The sequence below is a fragment of the Zonotrichia leucophrys genome, chromosome 4A, assembly GCF_028769735.1.
Source record: "Zonotrichia leucophrys gambelii isolate GWCS_2022_RI chromosome 4A, RI_Zleu_2.0, whole genome shotgun sequence".
Lineage (NCBI taxonomy): Eukaryota > Metazoa > Chordata > Aves > Passeriformes > Passerellidae > Zonotrichia > Zonotrichia leucophrys.
In genome coordinates, this window is record NC_088174.1 from 11,714,899 (window position 1) to 11,722,437 (window position 7,539).

The following is a 7,539-nucleotide window of genomic DNA, read 5'->3' on the forward strand; positions in this document are numbered from 1 at the left end:
TGTTGATTATTAGGGATGTTCTCCTTACGGCTGAGCAGCGCTGACACAGAGTCAAGGCAAGAACTTTTCTGCTCCTCACCCCAGCCCAAAATTGCAGCAATGAGCTGGCAGGGGACACGGCCAGGATGGCTCACCCCGAGTGACCCCCGGGACACCCCATACCCTGAGGCATCAGGTGATGGTATAGATCAGGGTCAGAAGAAGGGAGTGGGGACATTCAGTGTCTTCCCAAGTCACCATGAGGGAGTTCTGCTGTCCTGGGGATGCCTGAACGGCCGTCTGCCCTGGGAAGTTGTGAATGAATTCCTTGTTTTGCTTTGCCTATGTAACTTTTGCTTTACTTATTGAACTGTATTTAGTTTCCTCACTTATACCCGCCTGATTCTCTCCCCACATCCCACTGGGGGAAGGGATGGAACAGCTGTGTGCAGCTGAGCTGACTGGGGTTAAATGAGAAAATATCCAACCTATAGAGTTTGCTATAGGAAACTGCTTTGGTTACAGAAGCTACGATCATATTCCATTTGCTTGCTCAGCTGCAAAACCAAGAAGGATATGAGAAGTTTCCTTAGGACTCAATTCCTACTCCTCATTACTTTGTCATTGTGCACTTCTTTGAAGGATGGTGATTTTGAAATTACAATAGAGAGCCTTTGTTTTGTTTATTAAAACCTTTAAATTTTTTTTTAACTTATTTTGTGTGTTGTTCATTGCCCATCTTCAGAGCAAGATACTGAATTGAATAGAGTTGCCATATATTCATAGGAATTTACACACATTGTGCCATATGACTGATTAAATACTATCTACAAGGATCTCACTGGAATTATAGGCATCCCATAAATCACACAACTTATAGAGAAGTAGTTTTGATTATGAGAGCCAATCTGTAGGGGGCAATGAATACAGCCATTATGATCCAAACCATTTAAAATGTTATCCGTGACTCCCAAAGCATGCAAGCCAGTTATTGTTCTGCTTTTCAGGAGTTCACTGAAGGGGCAGCAGTCACCATTTCATATGAAACATTGCTCTGGGTTTTTACATCAGAGGCAAAACAAATCTGAAATTTTGTTGTTAATTATCAAGTATCTATTAGATGCGGAATAGAAAAAGCTGACAAGTTAAGGAACTTGCATTTTCACAAATATGAAGGTTTTCTGAACCTAAATCAGATTAAAAGCACTGTGATGCACAATTCCAGTGGCACCACTGTGAGATTCACTTCCTTATTCCCACACCCATGAATGTTCTTGTAGAGATTTTTATCAGCCACTTCAAATCCTCACAGCAACTCCTTTGCAGTGATCTGGCAAATAAAATTATTAGGTCTCCTTCACCTGGCCACAAAAGGACAGGTAACACAGTGATGCTGGTCACAGAGTGAGGGCAGCCCTGTCCCCTGTGGACAGCCCCCTGCCCCTGTGGCTCCTCAGAGGGGCCTGGGCACTGCAGGAGAGCCCCACCAGAGACTGGGGCCAACAGCTGTGCCAGAGCCATTCCTGCCTTCCATTTGCTACATTAGGAGCAGCTCTGAGAACCTGAGTGTTTGTCTGGGGAGGAGAGTGCTGGGATGGTCACTTGACAAGAAATGAAACCCTCTCTAAAGCACACACTCAATTTCTTAGCTAGACAGAAGCAAAAGGCTCCCACTAAGATTGTGAGCCTGGTTGGGGGCCAGCATCCAAAGAGCTGAGCTGCCCATCAGCAGCATCCCACTGACCTGAGCTCAGCAGCCAGGGAGGGCCAGGGAACAGTGAGGCTGCTTCTTGAAGCAAAGCATGAAAGGGGAAATAAAAGCAAAGGGAAGGACACATCACATGAAAACACCCTGCAGAAAGCTGTGATTCCATCTTGGGCAGACTAAACATCAGAGGAAGTCTCAAGCACAAAAAGTGTTAAGGCAAGACAGCAGCCACAGCACTGCTGTTACAGACCAACCCAGGCCTGCAAGGACTGTAGTTTTCATCTCCTTTTTCACAAGGGAAAAAGGCCAGTAATTGTTTATCAGCACAAGAGAAGCATCCAAGGACACACAGGAGCATTTAGAAGTGCTGAGGAGTGGCACTGCCTCAGATAACCAAACTTTCTCCAACTCAGTTTGCATGGAGAACTCACAGATTCAAATGTGCTGATATTTTCATCTCTTTCTGTTTTTGTTGAGACTACAGCCTTGAAGTCCCCAATGTCATTTTGATCCCACACCTGCCTGAGTGATCAGAGGGTGAGCAGCAGCAGCAGCTTGTACTTCCCAGTGAGGATACATACTGGAAGGTACAGGAAACCTGGGCAAAACAGCTCTGCTGCCACACCTCCTCCCCAGCTCTGCTGCACAGCACAGACTACAGGAAGAGAAAATTTCCAGAAGACATCATATTAGACTGATAGTGGTATCCTTCCCACTGAGCAGTAGCACTATAGCACAGAAGAAGCACTAAAGAAGAATCTTTTTTTTTTTTTTGGACAAATATCTGTCAGTGCAGCTGATGCTGACATGAAGTCTGGAACCATACATAGGGGACCCTGACCCAGCTGCACAAACCTCCCAAAGGTACTGAAGGCTTAGTGGCAGGCTCAGGATTTAATTTCTCAAGCCATCCAAGATAAAAAGCACTTAATATTATCAGCCAATAATCCAATTTTTCACTGCTTTCAGTGGTTATCTGTGGGCCTTACTAGCACCTGCACATGAGCCTATCCCACAAAAACACTTGCCAATTTGGTGGTTAATTGAAGCAGGTGATTAACCAAGAGTTTCACTGCACTGGGGAGGGTCCTGCATTCCTTCAGGGAACCTGCCAGACTCACTTACCCAGATGCAGATGTGCTTTTTTTTTTTGCTGGGCAGGAGAAGGATTATGAAGATGCCATTACATCTTCCATTTCCCAGCTTCAAAATTCCTGTAAGATACAGCTGTGATGCTTGAATGTATTTCAAGTACTTCAAAATTTAAAAAACCCAAACAAACAATCCAGAAAGCGTCCTTAGGTTGGTATCTGCACACTGACTCCTCGTGATAGCAAAGCCAAGGCACAGACTGCCCCAGGTCCAACAAATTTTGTGCATCTTGTGCCTTCTGCCGAAGCAAGGGGCAAATCAAGTGCTTGGATATCTTCATTAGCCATCACTCCTGAGCTGCACATGCAGCCAGCCAGCACTGCTGGGGTGCTCAGGGGAAATCTGGGAAGCCTCAGGAGATACAAATACTCTGTCTGCAAGGCTGAGTATGGCAGGAGCAGCTGGTCAGACACCTCAGCTAGGGCTGCTCATCCCCGGGAGCCACATGCCGTGTCCCCCATGGCCAGAAGTGGCAGTGGCACTGTCATTAAGCCCAGGAGCCACATGCCGTGTCCCCGATGGCCAGAGGCGGCAGTGGCACTGTCATTAACAGCCACTTGTTGGCTTCTCCAGGCGGTGAAGGGAGGCAGAGCAGCACGGAGCTGGTCCCTGGGCTGCAGAGCCCTGGTGTTAGAGGGCTGCCCTCTGCCGACTGATCCCGGCTGGATGGGCACAGCCCGGGGGATGGCAGCAGTGCCAGAGCACGGACCTGCCCAGGAGGGCACCCTCGGGTGAGCACTCAGCTCTGCAGGAGCACACACTGCTCTCACCTCCTCCAGCTCCTGGGATGGAAGGCATGGCAGCTGCATCCTGGCAGTTCCCATCAGCATCCACCTCCATGGAACAGCACACAAGGAGTTTCAGGGACCTTGAGTAAACTCCTCCTTGCACAAAGGGTCAGTGAAGTAGCCCTAAGAGGCACCACCAGTAGTGGTGAATCCATGGGATGTCCCAGGCTGCCCTTAGCACAGCCTTAAAGAGACAATATTGACCCAGCAGCCCCTAGAATTTTGTATTTTGCATTTAAAAGTTCTCCCAAAGTTTACCTTATGAAAAATAAGGTAACTTATTCATATCTGATTTTTAAAAATGTGGCTAAGATGCTGCTTCTGAAACACCCAGCATTAACTATTTTCAGATGCAGAACTACAAATAAGATTAATAGCAATTCCAGCTGTCTCTAAATCACTTCATTTTTCATATGTGTCTTGTTTTATTCTGCCACAGAGAACTGAGCAGAGACAAAACCTCCTCAGTCCAGGTATTCTGCACACCCAGACACTGGAAAGCAGAGAGGTCAAGACGTGGTTGTTGGTGAGGGCCAGCACTGGTCTCACTGTGCAGGTGGAGAGCCCTGAGAGCAACTGCAGAGCTGCTGCCTGCACCACAAACAGAGTTATCACAGCCATGGTCACACAGCACAGGGACACATGGGGACAGCACTGCCCTGGCTGCTCACTGCCCTGAAGGCTCCACCCCTAACCCCAGGGAGAAAGGGCAAGAACAATTTCTGGTAAATTGGGAACACCTCAACAGGCAGATGTTTGAATCTGTTCTAGTGTTTTACTACTCTGACAGAAAAAAAAACCCCAAACCTAACACTTTTTAAATGTCTGTTTAAACATAGGAATTTCCTCTATCTCATCTGTGCCCAGAGTCACTTGTCCTTCCACTGGATACCACCGTGAAGTCTCCAACATTTACTCAGTCAGGAATTTTTACACATGGGCAAATCCCCCTGAGATGGCTCTTCCCCAGGGTGGGCAGACCCAGCTCCTCAAGCTCTCCATACCCTGACTAGCCCTCTGCTGGACTCTCCAGCAAATCCCTGTCTCTCTGAGTACTGGGGAGCCCAGCAGTGCAGTGATGATCCCCTGAGCTGCTGCCCCTCTCTCCTGCATCCTGGAGCACAACTGATCATCAGATGGGAGAGACGGAAGGAAAGCACAGGGTTCAGAGCTCTACTGTAACACAGCAACATCCAGCTTATCAGCACTCCCTATTTATCTCCCTCTGCTTGAAAGCTTTGAAGATCATTTACAATAACTGCCACACACAAGAGAATTGTTATCTCACACAACTCCCATGAGCAGCTCTCTAGCTTGGACAAAGAATACAGCAATTAAGATGTGGATGCACACAGCTACTGGACATCCCCCTTAGGTCAAAATGCCATTGCTGCCTGGTCCCAGCCCAGTATTTTTCATGACAGCTCTGTGAAAAGGCAGAAGAAAAAATTCCCTGATGTTTTGTTTCCTTGTATAGCTATGTGAGGCCAACTGGAAAACTGTAGAGGGGGGGTTCAAAAATGCTCAAATAAATCTATTTCACAATATGCTCTGCAGAGTCAAGTACTGCACAGGTCAATAAATTAATCTCTCACCCTTTCAAATTTTCTTACTTTGTTACTGCTCTTCATTATTTGTTTTCAGACAGCAAAAGGAAGGAGCAGTTACTTCCATAAAAACAGAGTCTGTTGAAAATCTTAGGCACAAATTGAACTAAGCAAAGTCCAGCAGGTCTAAAAAGACAAAAATGGCATTGGGAAATTTAGATATGCAAACAGAGGCAATAAGTGGAAGCAGAATGGAAGATGACAAGGAAACACTTTCTGTGAGGCTGGTTACATACTGGGACAGGTTACCTACAAAAAATGTAGTGTCCATGCCTGGAAATACTAAAAGGCCTGAGCAACCTGCTCTGACCTGGGTGAGCAGAGGGGAATGGACTAGAGCTCCAGAGGACTCCCTGGATCTTGAATAATATGTGATTCTGTAACAAGCTGTTCTGTTAATCACCATAATATAATACCAGCCTTTATTCAGGAGAGTACTAAAGGATAGATTTAAATTTATGCATGAACCCTACAAAAATAAAAGGAGTTATGGTTAGTGGAAAAAGAAACTTTCTGGCACAACTCTAAACATGTGCTCATCACTTACTGCAGTTAAAGACAAATTTACCCACAGGCTTAAACAAGTAGTCGTGTTCCTTTCTGAATGGCCTTTTGTGTGCTGCTCTGTATGTAGCACTTGGCTTCACTCATTTTTTGTGCTCCATTTACTGAGCATTATAGTCTGAGCAGAATTCCACACCAAAGCCTGAAGCACCATCACTAAAGCACATATCAGTTTCTAACCATGTGAACTGAAAAGCCTCCACTGCATCTTAGCAGAGACCAATACTATCAGCAAAATACTAGGAAAGCAAAAGTAGCAGCTGTAAACATCAGCATAAAGAACATGGATTCATGACTCCAGCAGCACATCCTCAGAACCAGCCAAGAGTTCCCTACAGCCTTCCAGTTTGTTCCCACTTTCACAAAATGAAGCAACGTGCTTATAAGCAGTTCTCAAACAAACAAGGTATCATATATGAAACTAGAGAAAACACCTAGAAAACAGACAGAGATAAAACATAAAAAATTTTGCATTGCTGATATTCCAGCCAGAAGCAGCAGGTACATTTGCCTCAAAAGGTTAACAGCTTAGCATTCCTTACACTTTTAGGTTCACTTTGGCTCATTTAAGGAGTGGCCCTTTTCCAATATGTGTTCAGCAAATTGGTAATGACAGGCAAAAAGAGCACAGTGGCCTTCCATGACTGATTAATCAATTCTGCCATGCCTATGGCTAATGCTCATATATTTAACACTGTTAGAATCATGCCAGCTGCAGAGTTCAGCATTACTTTCAGTGAAAAAACAAAACCCAAAAGAATCTCACCAACCAAAAGAAACAAAGACATCCCCTTCCCCTTTTTAATTTCAGAAGAAAGGACTTGTGCAGCATCTAGAAATCAAATTTTAGCATGATTCAGCTCCTCGAGCTGTTGTTTTTGTCCCTCTGTACGTGCACTGGGCTCGGTGCCCAGCTCTGAAAGAGACAAAGGTACAGAGGCACAGCTTTGTTCCCACCCACAGCCACTCACTGCCAGAAGCAGCTGCCAGGACCCAGCTACAGCAGAAATGAGGTGCTGAAGATCTGTGACACTCACTCCAATCAGCTCATTTTATTGATTCTTGGGAAGTGACTGGGTTAATTCACATTTCCTGCACCAAGGTTCCTCTGCAATGGCAGCTCCTCACTTTGCCTCCTGGGAATTCTCACTTTCTGTAAGCAGAATTTTGATGACATGAATGTCAACCTTTTGTTCCTTAACAGAGGTTGTTAAGGAGCCCCCTGGAAAAAAAAAAAAACACTCCAGAGAGAAGAATCCTCCTGCACAAAGAGAAATGTTTTATTTCAAGAGATCTCCATGCATGCTGTGCCTGTGCTCCAGCCAGGAACATCACTGCAGTGCAAGGGCACTCCCTGACCTACAGACGGTGACGGCACATGACTGAACCCGACAGGCCCAGCAGGGAAACCCACATTTACCTGCAGGGAGAACCTGGAGGCTGTGACAGCAGCAGAAGGCAGCACATCAGGTACCAGAGCAGTCTCCAGACCCAGCAGTGGCTGAGATCAGACAGGACACATCACCAATCAGACTGAATAGCACTCAACCAATACAACTTTTGGAAGGAGAGGGAAAGAGGCACTGATTTCTGAACCATCAAAACTGAGTAGAACAGTTCAGCTGGGGAAAAAGCATTGAGAATACTAGATCAATACAGAGGAACACCAGAACTGTGAGTGCTGAAAAGCTAAATATCAAGAAAAATTGAGGTCAATCTTCCTCAAGATCAGCTTTGTTTA